Here is a 9,568-nt window from a genome sequence, read left to right as displayed (position 1 = left end):
AGGAGAAACATTTTGCATACCATTCTGCCTCAAAGTAACAGACCATGACCACAGAACTTAACAGTGCCAGTGCTACTATATCGGGAAGAAGTTTTTCTGACTTGATTCAAGTCATGGTTTATGGTGTTAGGCACAGATATCCAAGTCTGTATTACTGAGATGATAACACTGCCATTGCCTGTGATAGGGTCCTTCTAAGTAAAAAGCCAGTTTCATTAAAAAAAAAAAAAGTAATTGAATAAACATTTCTTTAATTAATTCCTTATCTTCTCTTTATAATCATGTGGAACTATTTGGTGTTTTTGGAAAGGTTGTGCCTGGATTCAGCATTATCAAACCGTTCCACTGATATTTGTGGTGACGATGATTCAGTTTCAAATTGGCTTTTTAAATTTTTATATATAACATGTTGCACATTAGTGAAATAAAGCTTCCAAGTAAATACAGACGTTTCAGTTGGGGGCTGGGGGGAGGAAGACATTTGGTAAATTGTGCTTCTGAGTCCTGAACAACCTAAGTGGTGTTTCTGCATTGCCTAGTTACCGTTTCTGTTTAGTTGGCAATGGTGTTCACTGAAAATATTTTAGTTTCTGCTCCTGACAGCTACAAATGTGCTATGATCCTATGTAATCTTATAAACTCATACACTGTTAAGTGGATGCCCAATACACCTCCTCCATGTGAGCAGTGGGTAGCATCGCCAAGTTACAAAGTCAATATTGAACAGCACAGTCATGCTCAGCTAATTTACAAAAAGTTTTCACTGGCTGGTCCATTTCTTCAGCTGTTAATAGTCTAGCCTGACATATGTAGAACAAAGTTCAAAAGCAAACATGAACAGTTTGCTATACTAGCTGGCAGAAGCCAGACTGCACGAATGGCCTCAGGAGACTGACGCTGACTTTACGCCAATTTCAAATCTCTGCTCTCTCTCTAGTTTACCAAAAAAGCTACTTTTCCTTCCAGCCACACTGCTAAGGGCAACACGCAGAAGCCTGGTATCTGACTAATGCTCACCAAGTGTTACAAGGCTTGAGCAGAGGGAAATATGCAACCTTGTGACCCTGACTCAGAATAGCCAAACTCCATCTGCTCTGAAACTTTAAATGGTAAGAACGCCTCCATTTCTTACTGGACATATTTGGAGGTAAGGACTGGCAATGACTGCTGTTGTGATCATTTTAAGCTGCAAAATTTTCATGCAAAAAATTGGGGAAAAAAATTCTTAACTTTTCTGGGAAAAGTTAATCTTACGAGTTAAAAACAACCTCAGAGTTGAAGCTTAAGTGATGTGTTGGATTTAAATGCAGTTAGGAGTCAAAAAGTAACGAAAGACTTGGTTGTATTCTGAGCTGATGCAACTCCACAGTTCAGAGAGCTGCAAGAACACAAAATGTAAAAGGAGCGAATGGATCTATTTACAACATACAGGCAAAAATGTATAAACATGAGTGGTGTAATGACATATCACACATGCATATTAGGACTAAAATATCTTTGGAATTTGAAAAGGTCCCAGGAAGCATTTCACAACTCAAGGAACTGCATCCAGTACAGTAAAATCCTGTGAGATACTATTTTGAAAAGTAGAAACAGATTAATCAGCGTGTTTAAAATTAGTGGTAGCTTATCTTGAAAGAATCATATGATCACATTTTTTATCTGCAAACGGAAACAGTGAGAACTACATAAATATATACAGTTGTGTCTGAGACAAAAATATACAAATTATTCCAACATTCTCTAACTTTCTTGGAGCATGAATCATCTTTCATGAAGCTTTCTGTGGTTAAATTGTGCTCCTTTTAGTCATGATAAATTCAATATTTTTCATTTTTTATATTTTTTTTTAACGCAGGACTTTATCCAGGGAAAGATCAGAAACTGCAAGTACAGAATTTTACAAAACCAGAGAAGAATGAACAGGTAGTATACCTTACAGCATATTGAGCATATTAATCACTGCCTGACAGAATCTTTCACAGCAAAATTTGTTATGGTCCATATGCTGGTATTTGTTGCAAGAAATCCTTATGAGAGTTAAAAAACATCAATGAAAAATACCACTGATTCCTTCTTAAACAAACCAATTCATTCACGTAAGTCTCAGTACTCCTAAAGCCATGTGTTTATATCCACACTGGAGTATACCTGAAATCCCCCTGACATTTCCCCCAAAAATATCAATATAATGCTTCTTTTACATCTGAAAAACTGGTTTAAAAAAGAAAAGTAAGTTGCATAGGAAATACTACTAACCATTAATTATGATTCTGCAGTTTAGGATTGGTTCAATTATTTTGTCATTTCTTAGTCTGATAGTTGTCAAGTTTGTGCATCTTGTTGACTTCTTTTAATCTAACACCATGGAAACTCTAATCATTGTGTACCCTCTTCAGAGGATGGGTGCCTTTGGCTATAGTTAGAGACCATCCTTTTCTACAGTGAGAGATGATTTATTTATTAAATTAAATAACTTCAATTCCTACAATGCTTACAAATCACTGATAAGTAGATTTACTGTCTGTAGTACCCTTCACATTTGGATCTAAAAAAGTGGACAATAATGTCAGAGACTTCTTGTTGTCACTTTTTAAGCCATTACTTTTATAGTGATACAACAATAAAAACTTGAAAGGAAATTAAGAAAAAATAAGAATAACACCCCATACCACATAAAGACTTCAGAATATATACATTTGACCATCTCTATACTACTGAAATTGAAGGAATTCTCAAATTATCTAATGCTGCACATGTGTAAATATCTTCAGAAAAGAACGTGAAGTGTTAATTACTCTTTGCTTGTGTTTAAAAATAATTTGTATATCCTCTTTGACAACAGCTGGAATGATAAGTAAAGTAAGAGCATTTGGCTTAGAATAATCTAGGAATATACTTCCATTGCCCCATACATTGCCACAGGCATTTATTTTCTCAGATTTATTTCCTTCAGCTATGTTTCCAGATTTTTTTTTGTGGTTTCCATATTACTTGCAAAAGTTAAATCTTTTACTGAAAGACTTTTAAACCCTGCTTTTGAAGGTAGGAAAGAAGGTTGACTTTTTTTTTATAATTTTATTTTTTATGACAATTTAGTCGGAACATTTTGGGTGACAGCCAAAGGCCCAGCTACCTCCCACAGGCTCTTGTCCAGCAGCCTGTGAGCTGATAGCTGGATCTGCTTTCAAACAAAGTCTGATTTAGATTTATCTTAACTTCACCAGTCTAAGAAGATTTTCTGTTTAGCAGGAATTGAACAAGCCCAGTTTCAAAAATGAATAAAGTTCTTTTTGGATACTTTGTTTTGAAGAGGATTTCTGGAATTTTCAACCTAAGCTTTTCAACACATTTCTCAGTCAGATACTCTTTTCATTTGATACATACCTGTGCAGTTCACTTATAAGTATTCATTCTTCTGTCTACTGTCTGTAAAGTTAAATTTAATTATGGTCATAGAGAGAAGAATTAAAACATGGATTATGCACACTGAGGAATGGAATTAACTTTGCAAATTATTTTTATGGCAATGTTGGAGAAGGTAACAGGTATTCACTTTGCACTGATAGAAACAGAGAACAGCTCTTTTTCTTGCAGTGGAATATTAAACAGCAAAAACATAAAGAATAATAATAATGATCTTTCTACAAAGGGTCACGTTGCTCATATGGTCACCTGGTCACACATCCAAATTAATTCACATCCAGCTCCTTTTTTATTTAATTTACGAGAAATCTAGAAAGCTGTTGTTAAGATTACATACAAATCCTACTTTTTGCACCATGAGGAGATCAGTGATTTTGGTTAAAACTAGAATTAGGAAAACAAAAATGCCAAGGTCATAAGGCAGTAGTCTAAATTAAGGCACAGTAACAATTTAAAGGAAGCAGAAGGAAAGTATTATCAGAAGAGATAGAAATCTCATAAGCTTCTTGCACTGCAAATGCTGACAAGTGAAGTACAAACCCATTACTTTTAAATTCCTTATGTACAGTGTCTTATATTTGAGGTGCCTGCTACGGCATAAATATTCTTCTGCCAGAAAATGAGTATAATTTTCATAAACTGTGCTTTTGAAATAATTGAACATGTAAAGTATATTACAGCATAATATTAGTTCCTCTGATTTCATGTCCTAGCAGTTGCAAGTGCAAAAGCATCACGCAACAGGGTAATTTATACATTTATACCAAGCACATTAATACTCTTGGAATGCTTGTAAACAGTAACAAAATTCTGGCAAGTTTTGTGCCTACAAAGCAAATGTTTGTATATATTGTACCCAGAAGCCTTTAAGGTGACAAATTGAAGATTTTATTCACTTTCTCCAAAACCCCATGCAGGATAGTGATTAGCAATGTTGTCTCTATCACCCAAATTTATGGTTGACAGGATCTGTAGAGCCAATTCTGCATAACTTTCATGGGTGTAACATCTGTATTCCACTCCTACTTCAGTCTCACTCGAGTTAATGGCAAAACTTCTGTATCCCTTAGGGTTTTTCTTGGGCTCTTTGAACCATACGGAAGCAGAGCTGCTAGCTTGTTATGGATCCCCTGTCAGACTGCTGCTGCATGCTTGCTTCCCAGAAGAATTTGTAAAAAACAGAAGCTTTCAAGGTTTTCTCCTTCCAGTGCCCTGTTAGCTTTAAATAATATCTTATAGATAAACTTACACGGGCACCTTTGTCATCTGGGAATATGTGATGGGTCTGTAACAGAAGCAGCTCAAGGAAAGAAGACTGCTTCTTGCAGTGCTCTGAGACTATTGCATTGCTAAAGCACATACTTAGTAGTAATGGATGCTTCTTACTAAATATTGTTGCTAAATATAGCTGTATTAAGTCTTCCAGATTCACCAGTGAGCAAATGTAAGAGCCTTACCTTTTAAGTAATTAAAGTTACTACTCTAAAGCCACCACTCCACTGCTAAGTCTGGAGTTTATGTGCTCAAGGCCTTAATACTAAAACTCAAGCACATCCTGAAAACAAATGTGTATCATAAACATCAGCATAGGTGCACTTCACCACTGGGGATAATACTGTGACACCACATATTGCCTTTGTGAAGAACAATACAAATCAGCTAATGCCTGAAAATTATTTGGAAGGAAGTGAGTGTAGCACTGCAGCATTTTAATATTAGTTTGGTCTTGCACAATGCTGTCCCTCCTTTCCTTCCTGCCCAATATTATTTTAGAAATATTCAAGGTTTTTAAAAGGGGCCAGAAAACAAGATCCAGGACTTGATTTCCATACTAGTCACAAATGGCAGCTGTAGGGCAAACACAAAATGTTGCGATTACAATCAGTGCCTTTTTTCCTATTGAAAAGACTCTTCCCGTATTCACATAGAGTAAACTCAAAGGAAAAGCACAAAAAAGACATTTTCTCTTCATAGCATTTCTTTGGCATGGATAAGAAGTATTTAAAGTAGAGCAGATGTGCCTATGCTGTACAATGGAAATGGAGTCTTTTATAACATCTGTTTAAATATTTTTATTTCAATACATATATTGCTGTAATTGGACAGTGGCATGCTATCCTCATAGTTTTCTTTCCCAGAACTATGTGAGTTTCAAATATCTAAATGTTTTACAAGTTTATAATAAGATGACACCATTGTTCTTGGCTTAGTGAAGGCAAAACAAAAAATGCCTTAACATTTTGTAAATTTGTACAATTTGCATATCTCCCTGGTTTATCTGGTAGCAAATATTAACTGAAGCATTTCTGGGGGATTTGTTTACTATCCTCTCAATAGAAGTATTCTGTAACATCATCTCTTCCAGTAAGAAGAAAGCCTAGAAAAAATCAGTCCCTCTGCCAAAGTGAAATGAGATTGGTTAGTCACAGACAATGTGTGCTTATACAGTCTAAATCACTCAAAACCCCAAAACCTAAAATGTTCTATGTAAGTAAACCTGAAAAAGATCAACAATATAAGTGAATCAGTGCCTTGCTTTTTTGAATTTTCCTGGAATCATTCAGAAAGACCTGTAGTATCTTTATCCCAGATCCACATCGATTTCACCCCAGGAAACTTACTAGGTTGTTTTGTAAAAGGCATAACCGTAGCAAAACGCTTCAAACCTTTAAAATGCATTGTTTAAAAACCTTTTGGTAAAGGTGTGCTTATAAGTGTAGCTATTTTGAGGGACTAAACTACTAAGGAGAACAAACATAGGTACTTCTATGAACTCCTCTTTCCAGAGGTCTGCCAAGGAGGAAAAGGAGAAGAATAGGTGCATGTGCTTCTAAAAAATACCTACTCATTTTTTGATGAGTACATGGCTCATAGGTTGACCAATTTTAGCCCTCATGATGGGGCTGTATCATATAATCATCCCTGGGGATTGTGACAGCCTGAAGGCTGTTGGATATTCTGAATATCCAGTGAGGTCTGTAAGCATGCCAGGAAGGTCTTCTGAGGTCAATATTGCTGGGCTGCACTGAGAACTAGCCCATCCCCATCCTGCAGGAAAGCAAAATGATCACAGGGAATCCTGGAGTGAACTGTCCCCAGAGATTCTCTTCCATCCCAGCCCTCTGAGGCACCCACTTGGCTGCTAGAGGAAATATTCATATGCAGTAGGGAAAGCTGGCCAGTATTTTTGTCATATATGATGTGTATCTGAACAACATTAAAAGTGTGAAGTCTAAAATCTAGTAAAACCCAACAGGATGGACTTAGAGGCTAGAGCTAAATATAAAACCAGACTCCTCTCAGGCATGTCCAGACACAGAAAAGAGACAACAGGCACAAATTGAAGTGCAGGGAATTCCACTTGAACTTGGCAAAAAAAACCCCTAACTATAAAAGTGATTGAATAATGTAACAGGTTACATTGACTAGAAGTAGAACAAGTGCACAAAAATCAAATGTCAAAAAATGTTAATAGGCACTTTTTAAATAATGAAATGCAGCAATGATACCCTGCCTTATCAGAAGCAAGTGTGGCTATGTGAGGATAATAAAAACTTTTGGCAATTGTCACATTTCTTTCTCTTTTCAGGAACACTTCCAAGTAGGAGGTAATTGATGAGCCATTACATCAATGAGGAGGTACTTCCGTGCTGCATTTCTTGGCTGCTGCAAGAAGCCCAGCTTCTTCTGTTTAGTGTCTAAGAGGTCTTTCTCTCCTGTTACTTTCCTAGTGATAACTTAATTTCATTTCTTTATCTGCATCAAATTTTCTCAGTAAGATTCTTCTCCATAGCAAGATTCTTCTCCTTAGATCTCAAGAAATTGAGATCCTGTAAAAATTTAAAGACAATGCACTCCTCAGCAGCAATCTCTTTCCAGTCTGCTGCTCAACTCTTACCCTCTTTTTATGCTGGCCTCCTATTTGCTTTATTCTTTGCTTTTGTTTATCTATTCTTTCCATCCTTCCACTATGTATGAGGCATTAGAAAAATAGGCACTTCAAGATAATGTGCTGCTGTTAGGCAGCTGAACATTGCAACTCTCAGGGGGCAAGGAAGCATCTGAAATGTGGAGTCTTTCTTTCATCAGGAAAACAAGAGAACACCAAAAAAACAGAATTTCTGTAAAAAGTTTGCTATATGTTGTCCAGTCTCTGGTTAAAGCTTTCAGATTTGTGTAGCCTTTCTCTAGAACCAATATAACTTATATGTGAAAAAAGCCCCCCTGCTTCAAACTAGGGAATTATTTGGTTTATGCTACTGTGGTGTCATTAACACATTTTTAATCCATACAGGTCTTCTCCTGTTGTTTTTACGTGCATGAAGTAGCACCTCACAACTGCTATTCAACTATGTGGCTGCTGTAGCTGGGTTTCCTGTTACACAACTCAACACTCTGGTTTTGAACCAACAAATGCCACCTGTCTGTACCAACCAGGAGGCAGCCCACAGTCAAGGCAGCTTCTTTTTCCCAACTTGCTAATTGGTTCACCCTTTTTTTTCTCAGTCAGAATGCATTACTAGAGATGCCTGTGCTTTATTCAGGCCATTCTTGGTGTGAGTTATTTGCAAGTATGAGCCTGCAAGCAAATTCATTGTAGGTGTATTTTCCAAGCTGTGAAAAGAAGACTATAAGCATTACATATAACCTGAGGTGTACCGTGTAATTTATAACATATAAATAAATTATTAAATTTGTCTTTCTTTTTTCAATTGCCAAATATCATAATTTGATTTTTATGGGCATGTGTTGGTGCCCCCAGCAGGCTCTTAGAAAAATTAAATCTGGAATCCTGTGAACCAAATGTTGCAGAAAGAATTAACTTGTTTACTGTATTGTGATGAATGGAATAGCTGCATTGAATGTATATGAAGCTGCACAATTAATTACTACATAAATGACTTGTCAAGTGCAAAAGTGTGTCATGCATGATCTTTACCTACAGAAGACTGTATTGCATTGTAGAAGTAAATAAAAAGCTCTGAATGCTTTCATTATAGCACTTCTGGGATGCCAACTACAGTCCTGTTCTTAGAGTAGTAAAGAACACATATGCAAAAAGGAAATCTCAGACTTATTAAATATCCTGGACTTTCTTTGCATGTATTTCTGAAATAATCACTTGCACCAGAATAATTTTTGAATTTGATCTGAATTGCACTCATAGTAGTGTATCTTTTTTACTGAAAGAATTTACAGAAAATAATTAAAAGACTTGTTTCTTTAGTCACTGCAGATCACAAGTCATTATTTCATATAAAGTCTAATTAAATTACATGCCTTAATTATATAGGACTAATTCACAGAGCTTTCTAGGAGTGCTTATTTTGTGATATGTATAATGTTTTACAGCTCTCAATTTTGCAAACAAGGAATCAGTGTGACAGCTGAGACATTGGGAGCTAGAGAAGGAAGGCTGTTGAAAACACCTTTCACCCACATGACAGAAATTTTATTTGCCTGGAATCGAAGTAACACATTCCTTTTGCCCTTGAAAACCTCAAATTATAAGGGGAGGTGTGGTAGTCACATAAATAAAAGTGTCTACTACTGAGAGGTTGTTTTGTGAATTATCACAAAGGAGTTCTGAGAGAGTGCAGTCAAATGATTTTATGCCCCATATCTCATGAATAATACACATACAGAAATAAATAGAAGAATCTCAGCATTGCATCAGAGTCTTGACATTGCATCAGAACTTTGTTTTTTAAGTGTCTATGCATCAATACAAAAAAAATTAAGAAAAAAATAGATACATTTGACTTCTGGAACTGAAGAGAAGTTAGGAGAAATGGGGAACAGAGCAGGAAGAGTAAATGTCCCATAGTGATCAAGCAATGTTGAAATTAGATTTGGGTTTGAAGGTGTATCTATCTGTATCTAGCAGAGTGAACTGACACTAAGTTGTGAAGATAAAACTTGGCCTGAACAGTTAAAATATGCTCATCTGGCTCTGCAGGTAAGCAAAACCACTTTTTTTTTCAGCCTTTGATGAAAATCTATGAAATATAGCAAAGCTGGCAGGGAAGGATAAAGAATAAGAAAGTAGACATATAGACAAGAAGAATTTTCATCTGCTTTTGTACTTTGGGTGAAAGAATGACTGAATAATTACAATCTAAAAATTAATTCTGTTGGCCAT

General features: G+C 36.0%; 1 long non-coding RNA gene across 1 annotated transcript; it reads left to right on the top strand.

Moving 5' to 3' along the window:
* The first annotated feature begins 1,857 nt into the window (after positions 1 to 1,857).
* Positions 1,858 to 7,931, top strand: LOC132075279 (uncharacterized). Its single transcript, XR_009418758.1, has 3 exons — positions 1,858 to 1,926; positions 7,016 to 7,065; positions 7,721 to 7,931. It is a non-coding gene; the product is annotated as an uncharacterized LOC132075279 (long non-coding RNA).
* Positions 7,932 to 9,568: the final 1,637 nt, after the last annotated feature.

Source organism: Ammospiza nelsoni, chromosome 7 (genome assembly GCF_027579445.1).
Source record: "Ammospiza nelsoni isolate bAmmNel1 chromosome 7, bAmmNel1.pri, whole genome shotgun sequence".
Taxonomy (NCBI): domain Eukaryota; kingdom Metazoa; phylum Chordata; class Aves; order Passeriformes; family Passerellidae; genus Ammospiza; species Ammospiza nelsoni.
The sequence above is the reverse complement of the archived record's forward strand: the minus strand, read 5'-3'. Positions and strand labels throughout refer to the sequence as shown.